The 16,052-nt window shown below is 38.7% G+C and overlaps 1 protein-coding gene across 4 annotated transcripts in view; it reads left to right on the top strand.

Annotated features, from left to right (window-relative positions):
* Positions 1-16,052, top strand: part of WDR7 (WD repeat domain 7) — a 421,542-nt gene that overhangs the window by 259,460 nt on the left and 146,030 nt on the right. The gene's annotated exons all lie outside the window — the stretch shown is intronic.

Genomic DNA, 16,052 nt, shown 5'->3' on the forward strand with positions numbered 1-16,052 from the left:
TACTCAATAAACTCTAGCTGTGAACGTGGAACATGAGGGACTTGGGAAATTTGCAGTGGTAGCACACCAGAATTTCATATGTGAGGCTCAGAGACCCCAGGTTCAGTCTCAGGCACAACCGTAAACCAGAGCTGAGTAGTTCTCTGATCTCCTCCCACCCCTCTATAGCTTACTGAAATAAATTGGTTAATCTTTGATAAAATAACAGCAAAGAAATAACTTTTAAAAATTAAGAATTAATATATAAAATTATCTAGGAACTTTTTTTCTTAGTTTTTACGGCATTTTTTATGGTGATTCGTATTTATGAATCTAAAACAACCCAAGACAGGAGAGACTCTTGTGCCCTCTCATAGCTCACTTCCTTCAGTCTGTCAGCCCTAGGCAATCTCTCATCCATTTTGTGTGACTGTAGGCTAGTTTGGTTTTCATGTATAAGCAGTCATATCATATGTTCTCTTGTATTCGACTTCTTTGGCGTTATGATTTGAGACTTATGTGGTTGAATTTCCCATTAGTTTCCTTTTTTATTGCTGGATGAAATCGGTCTATGATGATATAGTATTTTGTATATTCATTAGCACATGTGTGAACTTTTGAATTGAAGGTTGTTGCATTTCTTGGAGACACTGAAATTGCAGTTTCTAAGATAATTATGTTTTGGGTCACTGATGTGGGGCTAGTATTGTGTCTAATTTCAGGTGTGGGTTTTTTTTAACACTTGAAATTAAGTTGAGAAATATTTAAAGCCTTGAGTGTTGACTATTGCTAGTCTAGGGAGGGTGTGTGTGTTAGGAGGGTGATGTGTCATATTCTCCTCAGTACCATTTTTTAAATTTAAATTTTATTTTTCATTATTGGATAGAGACAGAGAGAAATTTAAAAAGGGGAGGGAGAGGAAGAGAGACAGAGAGACACCTGCAGCCTTGCTTTACCACTTACGAAGCTTTTCCCCAGCAGGTGGGGGCCAAGGGCTTGAACCCAGGTCTTTGTGCACTTAAACAGGTGCTCTACTGCCTGGCCCCTCTCAGTACCATTTCTGTGGTTTGCTAATAGAAATCCAATAATCTAAGATATGAGCTTAAATTGCTGAGACTTAAAAGATATCTTGTGTCTTATATTTATAATTTTGCTTTTGCTTTTGCCTATATAATTGTGTTCTTCTGAGTCTACACCAAGAAAAGCTGCCTCTGGAAATTAGAACTCAGTACAATAGGCCTCTCGTTTGTTAACTTTAGTTTTTTATTTTACTGTTTAGTAAAGCATTCTAAATTACACAGTTTTGAAACAGATTTTGATGATATCCATGAAGTAATAAATACATCTTTTTTGCCTTAATAATTCATCATCTTATACTGCCTAAGAATAAATAAGTTTCATTTCCATTAAAAAATTTGACATTAAAAAAACAAGTATTTTGAGAAATCTATGAGAATTCAACTTATGCTTTAGTTGTATATTGTGTGTCCATGCCTATGTGATATTGGTCTGATTTATGTCCCCTATACCTCTAGATTTTCTCCATTTAAGCAAATAGAATTAGCATCATGTCTATTTAATGGCATCATGTCTGCTAAATGGTCTTGAATTGAACTCACTGAAAAAAATACATATAAAATGTAAACATTATTTAATCTTATGAATGACATTTTCAGTTTGTTCTTAGCAGACATTTCCTATTGTCATCCATAAATTAAATTGGACTTCTTGTTTTTGGAGAGCTCTCATGTTATTGAAATGTGCTATTTTGGAGAAATGTGAACAAGAAGAAGAAGCGAGAATCTTCTTGAATACATAAAAGGTGCACATTAGTTCCTGTCCACAGCAGTAAGAGCAGTTTCCTAGAGACAGTGTGATATTAAGTCCTGATGCTTATTCTAGAAGCAAGGGGAGGAAAAGAGGGGTATCAGTGAGAAGACAGAGGCCACATCAAATATTTGAGCAGAGAATTTATAAAAGTTGTTGGAAAAATCTCGACATACTTTTCCATGCAAAACTGCCTCATGACATTTCCAACAACCCAACAGTAGAATCACTGAAAGAATTTAACATTTTCTTAGGGGCTCAGCAACATCTCATGTGAAATTTCAACTAATCTAGGGCCAGAAGGAGTAAGAAACTAAGAACTATAAGATGTTCTCCCTGATTAGACTGCTTCAAAGAGTGCCTGGCTTCTATGGAAATAGCCACACTGTGCGCAGTGAAGAAAGCAAAGGGCATGGGCAGAAATGGCTTTCAATTGGCCAAGCTCCAGGGTGGTTTGGCAGAAGTCCTGTGGTCCTGGAGGACAGGGCTGGAACTACTCTGAACCCTCTGGGTGCATCTTGGGGGGAGGTGTCCTTACCAGTGGTTCTCCCTAGCCTTTAGCAGAGGTGGGGCCCTGGTGACTTCCACAGGAAGTGTCATTCTCTCAACAGGGCCACACATTAACTGATATATTCAGAGCTTAACATTTCTGCCTGCTGGCAAAGCAAAGAGGTTTAGAGAGAGCACAGCTCTAATATTACAGAGCAGGAAAGGCACACAGCGGGTTTGGAGTTGGGAGACTACATTGAGGTAATGACTAGAAGCAATAATCTGCCTTTATAATTTTAAGCTGTAGTTTCATAGGCCAGGGCATGAGATGACTAAGTTTTCATCCTTTTTCATGGTCCTTTATAATGAACTTATTATTTTCTCCATAAAGTGTGTGTGTGTGTGTGTGTGTGTGTGTGTGTGTGTGTGTGTGTGTGTGTGTGTGTGTCTGTGTGTGACTTGCAAGGTGGTGGCTATGGCTAAACAACTGTTTTTTAAGTAGTTATTCAATAATAATTAACCAGATTGTAGGATAAGAGGGGTATAATTCCATACAATTCCTACCACCAGAGTTCCCTGTCTCATCCCTTCCATTGGAAGCTTCCCTTTTCTTTAGCTTTCTGGGAACATGGACCATGGACCAAAGCAGAAGGTGGGAGGTATAAAGCTCTGGTTTACAATGGTTTACAATGATAAGGTCCTGAGTTCATTCCTCACCATTGCATGTGCCCAAGTAATGCTCTGACTCCCGCTCCACCCCCTTCTGTCTTTTTTTTTTTTTTCCTGTAGGGTTATCACTGGGGCTCAGTGCTTGCATTACTCCACTGCTTCTGTGGCCATTTTTTTTTTCAATTTTATTGGATAGGATAGAGAGAAATTGAGAGGTGAGGGGAAGATAGTGAGAGAAAGACACCTGAAGATCTGCTTCAGTGCTTGTGAAGTGACACCCCCCACACAGGCGGAGAACCGGGGGCTCAAACCAGGATCCTTGCGCTTCGTACTATATGCGCTTAACTGGTGCACCGCCACCAGCACCCCCACCTCCATTTCTCTCTCATAGGTAAATACTTTTTTAAAAATGTCTTAAGAGACACTAGGACAACACCCCACCGTTTTGGACATTCTATTTTTGTCCTTCTTGTTCTGCAGTATCCATAAATATATCTCTTGTCAAGCTATTAGAGTATGACTTTATAAATTTTGACAAACCAAGAAATGGTCCATATTTTTCCTTCCTTCCTCCCTCCCTGCCTGCCTACCTCTCGCCCTTCCTTTTGAGGAATGCCCTTACATAGCTGTAGAGATCTAAGCTGTGCAGTCATATAGCTACAGAAAGAAGGGGACTAGACTGGATCTCAAAAAAGAAAATCGACTCTGCCCATGTGTATTAATCAACTAACTTTGTATTGACAGATAAATGAATGACAGCTGGCAACCTCAAACCCCCAAATTTACATTTCAGTGGACTAGTAATGTCCCATCACTTACCTACTTCTTCACAGGAATATTAGTGATAAGGAATAATTAATGATTTGTTAACAAGATCAGATCCTTGATTATAAGGTACAATAGATGTACAAATTCTGTACTTAACTTTTATTTGCCTTTTAATTGCTATGGCTTTCTGAGCCAGCGAGGTGCTACTTTATCAGACTGAAGAAATGGTTCCTGTAATCTCATATCCTTGGTCCCAAGAGACATTACAATGTATTTTCTCCTAAATAGAAAGTGGTATAGTGGTATAGTTCCATTGTATGTTGAAAAATGGTGCAGTGCCATCCATTTCAGCTGCAGTTGTCAGTTCACTAGGACAGCATCTTGGGAGTTAAGAGAGAGGATTCACTACCATTTTCATGTTGAATGATTCAAAGTGGGGGAATACTATTGGCAGACAGAATTCTCCAGACTTTCAAGCACTAGAAGAGAATTTCAGGCCACAAGCAGGTAATGTATTAAGTGCATGCTCACTTATGAATCTACTTTATTTGACTGACCGTCAAAGGCTCTTTGCATTGCCCAGAAATCATTATGCTGAGCCTATAGGTTACCCACCACATTAATTTTGGCAATTGCCAAGCAGAGTTCACCTTTGTGTGGATATTTATGTAAGCCATATGTATACGTATATGATATACTTATCCAGAAGATGTTAATAATTGCAAAGTTACTATCTTTCACATTGTTACTCCCTTAAGTTACATATAAACTATCACTTAGGTACACACAGAATGAAGTCCGGGGAGTTGGGTGGTAGTGCAGTGGGTTAAATGCACGTGGCACAAAGGGCAAGGATCAGCTGAAGGATCCCATTTCAAGCCCCTGGCTCCCCACCTGGGGGAGTCACTTCACAGGCAGTAAAGCAAGTCTGTAGGTGTCTGCCTTTCTCTCCCCCTCCCTGTCTTCCCCTCCTCTCTCCATTTCTCTCTGTCCTATGCAACAATGACAGCATCAGTAACAACAGCAATAATACAACAAGGACAACAAAAGGGAATAAATAAACATTAAAAAAAAAGTCTTAAAAAAAAAAAGAATGAAGTCCCCTGTGACACTTGCCTTTAAGTGCATATATTGTGCATGGAAAAAATGACCATAATAAGTACTAGCTTGCATCACTTGTAATTACCATTCTTGTAAGTCAAAGATGGTCAAATATTGGCAAGTTCATATGGTCCATACTTAATAAATTATCAACTGTGGTAAGAGTTGAACGAATTATTCAAGTAAATTATATAAGCCAGAACCTAAATTAATAACAATAGGACAAAAAAAGAATAGGGATGCTTATAAGGAAAGTGTGTGTATGCATATGAATGAGACTATGTGTACTCTGCTATATAGTGGTGGGTGCTATTGTGGTGAAGTGTATTTGGGGTAGGGGGCTGATGTATAGGTTATGAATATGCATTAATAAAACAGTGATCAGTTGATAACATTGTCCATTCTAATGAAAGTTGGGCTTTGGGTTGTCCTGTCAGCCTCAAGAAAAGCGCTCCAGTTAGCAGTACACCCAGTCCAGTGTATATGATACTACACACTAAACTCTGCCTCAAGACGTCAGTGGCAGAAGTAAGGTGTGATGATCTCAGTGTGTCTGTAGTGAATGGCAGAAAATATTTTGTTCAGTAGACTTTTCCCACTCTGAACAATACGATTTATGTCTAGGCTTACATAGATCTTGGTGATGAATTAGTTCACATTAGCATACTCAGTTGCCTTCCTGCCAGGCTTACCGCAGCTGATTGAATTTTTGAGGTGACTGACCCCTTGCTGGTGTTGTGTTCTAGTGCCTAAGGTGGCATTTTATTTTATATCTGATGTCAAACCTGTCTGGAAAAATGATAGTAGATCTTAGCATCTCATATGCCTTTGAAATTGTGCATGTTCTGTGATTAACTTTCTTTTTCTTTTTTAATTTATGTTAAACCAGAGCACACTGCTCTGCTCAACCTTAAGGTGGTTTCAGGACTGAACCTGGGATTTTTGAGTGTCAGGCAAGAAAATGTTTTCACATAACTATCATGCTATCTCACCAAGTCTTGGTTTATTTTCATATTGTGATTTTTTTTTTTCCAAAAGTTGAATGGTCTATTATCCTTCTGAATAACATTGTCATTAGCCTGACAGTTTTATTATTTTTATTTACTGTCTTTATGGAACTGGGATGTGCACGACAATTTCAACAACATGGGCCACTATTTTCATTTAGATATTTTAGGTTGTTGGAAAAATCATGACACATTTTTGTATAGAGAAATATGTCATGACTTTTCCAACAAATCAAAATATCTAGAGAGAAAAGAAAAGAGGAGGTACCACAGCATAAGAGCTTCATCTAATGCAATAACATCTTCCATGTGTTACCAGAACTTGAACCTAGGCTTCACACGTTGCAAGGAATGTACTCTACCTGGAGCACTCTCTCTCCTCAGTTGATATTAACTTTAATAACCTTTATTCTTGTGGTAAAGTAAACCTTTTTTGTGAGAGTTAAACTATGAGTAGTCAATATGCATTTAAAAATAGTGATTAGTTGGCATATTTAATTTCTCATTTTTAAAAATTATTTTTTATTTTAATAGTAATTTATAATGTCCAGTATACAGGTCTTTCACTTCTTTTGTTGGGTTTATTTTTAGATATTTTATTATTTTTGTTGCTGTAATAAAAAGGTTTGAATTTTTTATTTCTTCTAATTTAGTGATTGTATAGAGGAATGCCACTGATGCTTGTATGTTAATTTTATAGCTTGACACCTTACTATATTGCTGGATTATTTCCAAGAGCTTTCTGGGACTCTGAGCTTTTTGAATCTTTATATTATTTAGGTTAAGGAAGTTCTCAGCTATTATGTCCTGTAGAATGCTTTGTGGCCATTCTTATCTTTCTTCCTCTGGCAAGCCAGTAATGCATATAGTCCTTCTTTTAAGGTCATCCCATATGTCTCTGTTACTGTTTTCACTATCTCTTAATCTCTTTTTTAGTTCTCTTACTTCTTTGCTAGTTTTCTCTAATTCATCCTTTATCTTGCTAATTCTGTTCTCTGACTCAGTTATTCTGTTCTCACTCCCCTCATCTGTTTTCTGTAGCTCAACTATTTTGTTACCCTGTTCAGATTTTGTATTAGCTTGCTCGGCTAATTTTGTTCTTAACTCAGCAATTTCAGCTCTCTAATTACCTTGGATTAGTGTTTTCTTTCAGAGTCTCACTTGTTGTTCCACCATTTCTGATGATATTATTTTCAAAAGCTTTCCTCATTCCTGTGATTATTGCCTCAATTAGTGTTTGGATGTTGTCCTCATTCTTATTTGCTTCTAGCTATTTGGGGATTTTTTGATATATTATGAAAAGCTATGTGTTATATAGGTATTTAGCAGCAGTCTTTTTTTTTTCATGATACAGAAATTAATTTATTTAAAGATTTTGACTTGATACTTAGTCTGAATCTGTATCAGTAAGAGTTGCTGTATAACACAATTTACAGTGAATCAGTCAGAGAACCCCTTAATAAAGACTCACACATTTCCTTTTAAAGTGCAACTAGTGCAATGTTTATATAGTTAATGGCTGGGGATGGATAGTAGTGCACCTGGTTGAATGCAAATGCTACAATGCACAATGCCCTGAGTTCAAAAGACTCGGCCAAACCCTCATGAGGAAGCTTCAGGTGCAGGTAAATAGTACTCCAGATGTCTCTCTTTATTTTCCCTTTCTTATTCCCCCTTTATTCTCAATTTATTGCTGTTTTGATCTGAAATAAATAAATCAACTAAGTAAATAGAAAGACTTACAAATTGGGTTGAATGGTAGACAAATCAATAGCACTCTTATCTTTTTTAAAATTTTTAAAATATTTTTTTATTTAATTATCATTGGGTAGACACAGAGAGAAATTGTGAGGGAAGGGAGATAGAGAGGATATAAGGAGAGACACAGAGAGACACCTGCAGCCCTGCTTCACCATTTGTGAAGGTTTCCCCTGCAGGTGGGGACCAAGGGCTTGAACCTGGGTCCATGTGCTCTGTAATGTGAGCACTTAACCAGGCATGCCACCGCCTGGCCCCACTCTTTTATCTTAAATATGAAATTGTGGGAGTTGGGTGGTAGTGCATTGGGTTAAGTGCAGGTGGTGCAAAGCACAAGGACCATCATTAGGAATCCCCGTTCAAGCCCCCGGCTCCCCACCTGCAGGGGAGTCGCTTCACAGGAGGTGAAATAGGTCTGCAGGTGTCTGTCTTTCTCTCCCCCTCTGTCTTCCCCTCCTCTCTCCATTTCTCTCTGTCCTATCCAACAACAATGACATCAATAACTACAACAATAAAACAACAAGGGCAACAAAAGGGAATAAATAAATAGATAAATATTTTTTAAAATATGAAAATGCACAGACTAATTTGAGTGCAAGGTATTTTTCAAAATCCTAGGTGCCAATGAAGCTATTAATTAGAAGTGCTTTGCAATTAAACTTAAGTACTTCTGAAATTGCCAACAACATGGGTCTAACATCTTGGAAATAACATTAGAATTATTATGATCTTTTGATTCTAAGATGCTCAGATGATCTTACATGGGGCATTATCATGTATTTATAACAGATGCCTCTGTGGAAAGTAGCAGCTGACTGTTATTCGTACTCTACATGTGGAAGTCAAGTTAACTAATGTAATCACAAAAAGAATGATCTAATATGAAGATTTGTTCTGTCTAAACTGTGCTTGTTAACTGATTACATGAAGTTCTTATTTTCATTTATCTTATTAATGAAATTTCATTTTAAGTAGCCTTTTCTTTAGCTTTTCTTATTAAAATTCCAGGACCCTTGTGGAATGGTCCATCTCCAAAAGAACTACAATTTGTCTGTGTGTGTGTGTGTGTGTGTGTGTTTAATTTGTTTTGTAGAACAAAGAGAAAATTGGAAGGAATTAAGCAGGTTGAAATAAATATTAAGACAAGTATTCTGAATGCAGAAAATTGACTTGAGGTCACTTATAAGTGGAGTAAAAAGAAATATAGTCTTACAAAAGGATAACTGTAGCTTAAAGAGTATGATGAAGACAAGACTTTGATATAAAAAATATGTAATTTTAGGCTTGTTTCTAGGGGCCCACAACTATGATAGTTTTTGCTTGAGTTTGATAGCTAGCATGAAGTTGGATAAAAACATTGTCTGTGCAACCCTCAACGACCCTGGGTCCATGCTCCCAGAGGGCTAGAGAATGGGAAAGCTACCATGGGAGGGGGGGGATTATGGGGATTGGGTGGTGGGAATTGTGTGGAGTTGTACCCCTTCTACCTTATGTTTTTGTTCACTAATCCTTTCTTAAATAAAAAATTAAAAAAAAAAACATTGTCTGAGGGATATGGTGTCAGAATAGAAAAAAGGGTGAGAAAGTTGGATTAAGGCCTAAAATGGGCTTCTGAGCTTTCTTCCACCCCAAGATCCCTAATTTCATCTGCTCTCTTTCTACTTTCTCTGTTCCTGGTCATTAACCATTTTGTCTCACTTTATGTCCTGTCTCCTTTCAGACACCAGGTTGCAGATGCTACCATGATTCTGTCCTGACTTCTGTGGGCGGACTACCTCACCAATGTGGCCAGGAACCAAGCCTCTCCAGAGCTCTACCTGAGTAGGGAAAGACAGAAACAGGCTGGGGGTATGGATCGACCTACTAATTTCCAAATCTAGCAGAGAAGCAATTAGAGAACCCAGAATTTCTAACTTCTGCACCCCAAAAACAACTTTGACCCATACTCCCAGTGGGGAAGAAGTGATAGGAGGAAGAGGATAAGAGAACTCTGAAGTCCAGCTCCATAAGGTCCCAGAGAGAGAGGACAAAAAGGGGAGAGATATTTGGATGTAGTAAAAGAGTTATATGTGGCCTGGAGGGGAAGAGAGGTTTGGGCCTGGAAGAAGAAGGGGGCGGTTCTGTACAAATATAGAAGATAGTTGTAGAGATGACAGTTAACCCATGTCTGCAACCCTGGGAGAACTGCAGTGGTTTGCAATGGAGGGACTTGGGATTCAGAACTCGGGTGGGAATGATGACATCTAACTTTGTAAAACAATATTGAATTAGTAATTAAAAAGGAGAGAAAGAGAAAAAAAATGTAATTTTAAAATAAAATCTAAAATGTAAAATGTATCTAACAGAGATTAACAGGCTGCTACATTGTATTAATTAATTTAAACTAATTAATTATAGCTACTTTTTAAAAAATTATTTATAAAATGGAAATATTGACAAGACTATAGGATAAGAGGGGTATAATTCCACACAGTTCCCATCACCAGAACTCCATATCCCATCCCCTTTCTTGATAGCTTTCCTATCATTTTTTAAAAATTTTTATTTATAAAAAGGAAACACTGACAAGAAAACATAGGATAAGAGGGGTACAGCTCCACACAGTTCCCACCACCAAATCTCTGTATCCCTTCCCCTCCCCTGACAGCTTTCCTATTTTTTATCCCTTGGGAATATGGACCCAGGGTCATTATGTGGGGCAGAAGATGGAAGGTCTGGCTTCTGTAATTGATTCCCTGCTGAACATGGACATTGGCAGGTCGACCCATACTCCCAGCCTGTCTCTCTCTTTCCCTAGTGGGCCAGGGCTCTGGGATAGCGAGGCTCCAGGACACATTGGTGGGGTCCTCTGCCTAGGGAAGTCTGTTTGGCATCATGGTAGTATCTGGAACCAGCTGGCTGAAAGAAGAGTTAACATATAAAGCCAAACCAACTGTTGGCTAATTACGAACTTAAAGGCTGGAATAGAGCAGAGGAAGATTTGGGGGTCTCCGTTTTATGGATATTTAGTAGGCCTATTTTAGTTATAATCCAAAGGGCCCATACTATATTAGTTTTTTTTTTTTTTTTTTCCTGAGCCCGAAATCTGATATCCAGGTGGACCCAAGTTATTGTCTGGGGAGATGATGTCATGGCTGGCAGAAGGACCAGAAAGCTGGATCACGGAAGAGAGTAGCTCCCGGTGTATAAATATTGTTGACTGTAGTGGTCCAGGAGGTGGCGCAGTGGATAAAATGTTGCTCTCTCAAGCATGAGGTCCTGAGTTCAATCCCTGGCAGCACATGTACCAGAGTGATGTCTGGTTCTTTCTCTCTCCTATCCCTCTCATGAATAAATAAATTAAATATTAAAAAAAAAAAAAATATTGTTGACTGTAAACCCCATTGATTTGATCTGATCAGGGGCCCATATTCAGTTTAGGAGCCTATGTGACCTCTGCATCCCTGTAGATCTGAGCTCACATTCTGTGGTCATGAAATCATAACTGCTTTTATGTAATATTAGGAAACAAACTCATGATCTAATGTATATGCAATCTTACTGCCTAGCCACTTTGGGGGCATTTTTTTAAAAATTTTTTTTAGTGATTTCATAATGATCGACAAGATTGTGGGATAAGAGCAATACAATTCCATACAATTCCCAACACCAAAATTCCACATCCCATCCCTTCCATTGGAAGGTTCCTATTCTTTATCCATCTGGAAGTATGGACTAAAGATCTTTATGGGGTACAGAAGGTAGGATATCTGGCTTCTGTAATTGCTTCTCCACTGGACATGGACATTGACAATTTGATCCATACCCCCAGCGTGTTTCTATCTTTCCCTAGTGGGGTAGTGCTCTGGGGAGGTGGGGTTCCAGAACACACCGGTGAAGTCGTCTGCCGTGGGAAGTCATGTTGACATCCTTGTAGCTTCTACAACTTGGTAGCTGAAAAGCATTAAAATATAAAGCAGAACAAACTGTTTAATAATCAGGAATCTAAAGGTAAGAATATATCGATGAGATTTGGGGTCTTCATGTTGGAAGAAGCTAGGAAGTTTATTTATATTCCCCCATGGTCCATGACTTTACTGATTTTTGTCAGAGCCTGATAACATGCAGGTGGGCTAACAGTAGTGTCTGGGAGGATTGTGTCAGAGCTGGGAATAGGATATAAACATAATACATTTCTTCTAGCACCACACTTACAGTGTACAGAGATGTTTCTACTTCATATAATATATACACACATATCTATCATTTGATCATAAATGTAAAGCTGGATCAAGGCAGAGAGGAGCTCCCAAATATGGGGATATACATACCACTAACTGTAAACCTCATCGATCTGACCTGGGCCCCCTGTCTATTCATATTCAGCACAGGAGCTTGTGTAACCTCTGCATCCATGTCAGTCTGAACTCACAGTCCATGATCACAGCTAGGAACACTGTAGGCTGCACTCATTTCAGGACCAGTGTTTCTCAAATGGCAGAATATGTTGACCCAGCCTCCCTTCAGAGAGTGGGGCATTTTCTACCACTGTTATTCTACACTGAGGGCACTGTCCTTTAGAGGCCCACACAGGGTTTATGATGTTGTTTTATTGGAGATGACCAGGCATGGTGTATTGAGGGATCTGTCAGAGATCTAGGCTCATCATATCTGTGTAGGAATCCAAAGATTCTATGATTAGGGCCCCAGATGATGGGGTGACATGGTAGTGACTAAAAGACCATCATTAGAGTGAGCCAGATTCTCGCCTTTACCCAGCATTTTTAGTCCTGACAGGGTTAGACTTAGAGTGATTGAAGGATGTGAAATACGAAGTAGGTTATGAGGGTAACTAGGTCTAAGTAGACAATATTTTATCATGTATTTTATGTTGTCTTTTTAGGTCTTTCTACTTGCTTGATTGTACTTACTGAGTCACAGTAGTCACAGTAGACTGTTGCGCACTTTCACTCTAAGGTGTACATTTTCCCCTAACTTACAGATACAGGTGCACGTGTGCCCTATCTCACGGGTCCTGGTCTGTATCTAGGTTCTGTAACTTTGTTAGGAAGTGCGCCACCAAAAATGGAACTAAGGAGTCCTATGAGCTAGGAAAGGTGTCACCTGAGTATTGGAGCTGGACAGCTGACATTCCAGGCCTGGCATCTCTAGATGCAGTTCAAACACTTCTTACTCTAATGAACTTACAAATGCAAATGCCATTACCAAAACAGTTGAAGTTTAATCCCTAGCAACCTCATATATTTAATAGTGATAATACCTACTGGAAATTTTATTTACATTCATGATGAAATTATATGTGTGTATGTGTGTATTATGTGAAATCATGAAAGTGCTAGAAGAGAAATAATATGAAGTAGAAACATCTCTGTACACTGTAAGTGCGGTGCTAGAAGAAATGTATATGTTTATGTTTCTATAAGATGCCACAAGCAAGTAAAAAGGTCGTGGAAATGACTTCAGTGGGCCAAAGCAGGAAGATAATCAGTTTCCTCAGATTTAAGAACTAGAAATAGGCGTGCCGGGTTATGGCGCTCTGGGCCAAGCGCACATAGTACATAGCATGATGACCCGAGCAAAGATCCTGGTTCGAGCCCCCCAGCTCCCCATCTGTAGGGGAATCACATCACAAGCAGTGAAGCAGGTCTGCAGGTGTCTGACTTTCTTTTTCTCCCCCTCTTTATCTTCCCCTACTCTCTCAACTTCTTTCTGTCCTATAAAAAAATTAATTAATTAAAATAATAATAAATGAATAAATAAATAAAAATGGCTGCAGGAGCAGTGGATTCATAGTGCAGGCACTGAGCCCCAGTGATAACCCTGGAGGCAAAAATAGAAAAATAAATAATTAAAAAAGAATTGGAGAGGGAAACAATCACCAAACCTTTTAATCAAGCCTAGATAGAGAGTTAGTTTATTACTTTGAAAATTTCTCTCTGTACTTCTTCCCCCTCCTCCTCACTCTCATGTTCTCCTTCCCTCTCCCTCTTCCTCTCCCCCTCTCCCTAGTGAAATAAATAAAATATTAAAAGAGAGCCGAGAATCAATTTCTTCAAGAAAGGCAGGAGTATCATTTAACTAATTTGAGAGACATATTTGGACTCCTCTTGGAAGAGATAAACTTAAGTGAAGAAAGGAATGAAACAGAGAAGGAGACAATGGCATGGAAGAGGAGAGTTGGAGAGAGGAACAGAAAGAAAGTGAGTGAAATGGGAATGCTGGCTATTTGATGTACTTAGGAACTGTTACTAATTGTGCTTAAGTGGGATACTAGCATTATGATTGTTTTTTAAATTCACATGTTTAAAAAATGTATACTACAGTATTTACAGATGAGGTTTTCTAAAGTAACTCACGGTGTAGGAGAACGGGTGAGGATATAGGTGAGTCAAGATTGCCACAGTTCCACATAGCATATTCTTTATTGTTGTGTAATTCTCAAAAATTTGTATCAGATAAAAGGTGTCTAGCTCTGAAGTTAGCTGTTCCACAGAGGGGTGAGCTTTATGTCACTGGACTCAGTTCTAGATCTGTAGGTCTGGAATAGGACTAGGAACTTAGGTTTTCATTCAGCTGATCTGGCAATTCTAGATATAAATCACAACCAGAAACTCTGACCAGATTACTTCTAAAGTCCCTACTGAGTCTGAACTCCCTACATGCATATTCTTAGAATATGAGTAAGAAAATCTAGGACAAAACAGTCAGTAGGGTCAGCAAAACTTTAATATTTAATTTTGTTTGCCATGAGGGTTATTGCCGGGACTCCATGCCTACACAGCTCCACCATTCCCAGGGACTATATATATTTACAGAGCGTGGGAAATAGAGAGGGAGAGAAGAGACGCCTGCGACATTGCTTCCATTGCTCCTGAGGCTTCCCTGGGTCCCTGCACGTGATAATGTGTGCTCTCTCCTTGGTGGGCCACTGAAGCTTGGATCGGTAAATTCAAATACAGACCTTGGAAGATAGTTAAAGTGTGGATGGTGGAGTTGAATCCAGTTCACCAGTTCATTCTGCAGTGCTGGTGTTTCTGAAGCACTGGGAGGTAGTTGAGGCCGACACAGTTGTGAGGGAGGCTTCGTGTTGGCATTTGAGGCAGTGCTGATCTGGAGAATGCAGCTGGACTTCTGGGCCTGTCATCCTATTTGCTCTTTACTTTTAAACTGAAAAACCTCTTGGGGAGTCGGGTGGTAGCGCAGCGGGGTAAGTGTAGTTGGCACAAAGCCCAAGGACCAGCATCAGGATCCCCGTTCAAGGCCCCAGCTCCCCACCTGCAGGGGAATCACTTCACAGGCGGTGAAGCAGGTCTGCAAGTGTCTATCTTTCTCTCCTCCCCTCCTCTCTCCATTTCTCTCTGTCCTATCTAACAACAACAACATCAATAACAACAATAAAAAACAAGGGCAACAAAAGGGAATAAATAAATATTAAAAAAATAATAAAATTATTTTTAAAAAGTCTTGGAGCTTTGATTTTCCGATCATAACAGAAAGGTTAGTTCATTCTAGCTCTTGACTTCTATAAAAATATAATACATGATGTTGCTTTATTCCTATATAATGTAACTTTTTTTTGCTATATATGTGGAAGATGTGATATATGGGACTAATTTTTAAAACAATTAGTAGTCTTAAAATGTGTTTATCAGTGGAAGTGGGTGGGTTATTTTCTTTTTCCTGCCTCTGTAATATAGTTCTATAAACGTACAGTGAAGCTAACATAATTAGATTCTCTCCATAAACTGAAGCAGGTCTGATCTTAAGCTCATTTGCTGTCTTAGAACAGAATTGATCTTGCTTTCACATCTGATTCACCCTCTACAGGTTCTGAGAGGAAGAAAAATAGCATTGCTAGCTCACTTTAACTAGGCCAGAGTTAACGGGGAAGGTTGGGAAACCAGTTGTTATAGTATGTGTTTACCTTTCTTTGTCTTCCTTTTATGTGTTTATATTTATAGAGAGAGGACATGTGTACTCAGATAGACTGTTTTGACCATGCTGAAAGCATTCTGCCTATTAAAGAGTTTATTTCCGTGCAACTGAGGAAGCTTTCAGTGCTTAACGTGATTGGCCAGTTATCAGTTTTGGGATTAGGAGATGTAAACAATATGATACATTTCATTCATGACGTTAAACATAAAATCCCTTTGCAGACAATTACCTGAAGCTTGGAAAATGGCATAGCCTATTACTTGTAAATAAATATTATATACAGCATAATGGACAGAACAGAGATTTGAAGAAGTCCAGTAAACTTTATACTAGCACTATTAACTCAGACTGGAGTGAATTATTTAAGGCTTCTGAGAAAAAGTTTTCATTATTTCCAAAATGGAAATTAATAAAAAAGAAAAAGGGAAACATGTAATATTCACATGTAAATATCACAAGTAAAGCACCCACTACTGGACCTGCCACTTACATGATAACCAAGAAAATCATTCTCCTCCA

The sequence above is a fragment of the Erinaceus europaeus genome, chromosome 15, assembly GCF_950295315.1.
Source record: "Erinaceus europaeus chromosome 15, mEriEur2.1, whole genome shotgun sequence".
NCBI lineage: Eukaryota > Metazoa > Chordata > Mammalia > Eulipotyphla > Erinaceidae > Erinaceus > Erinaceus europaeus.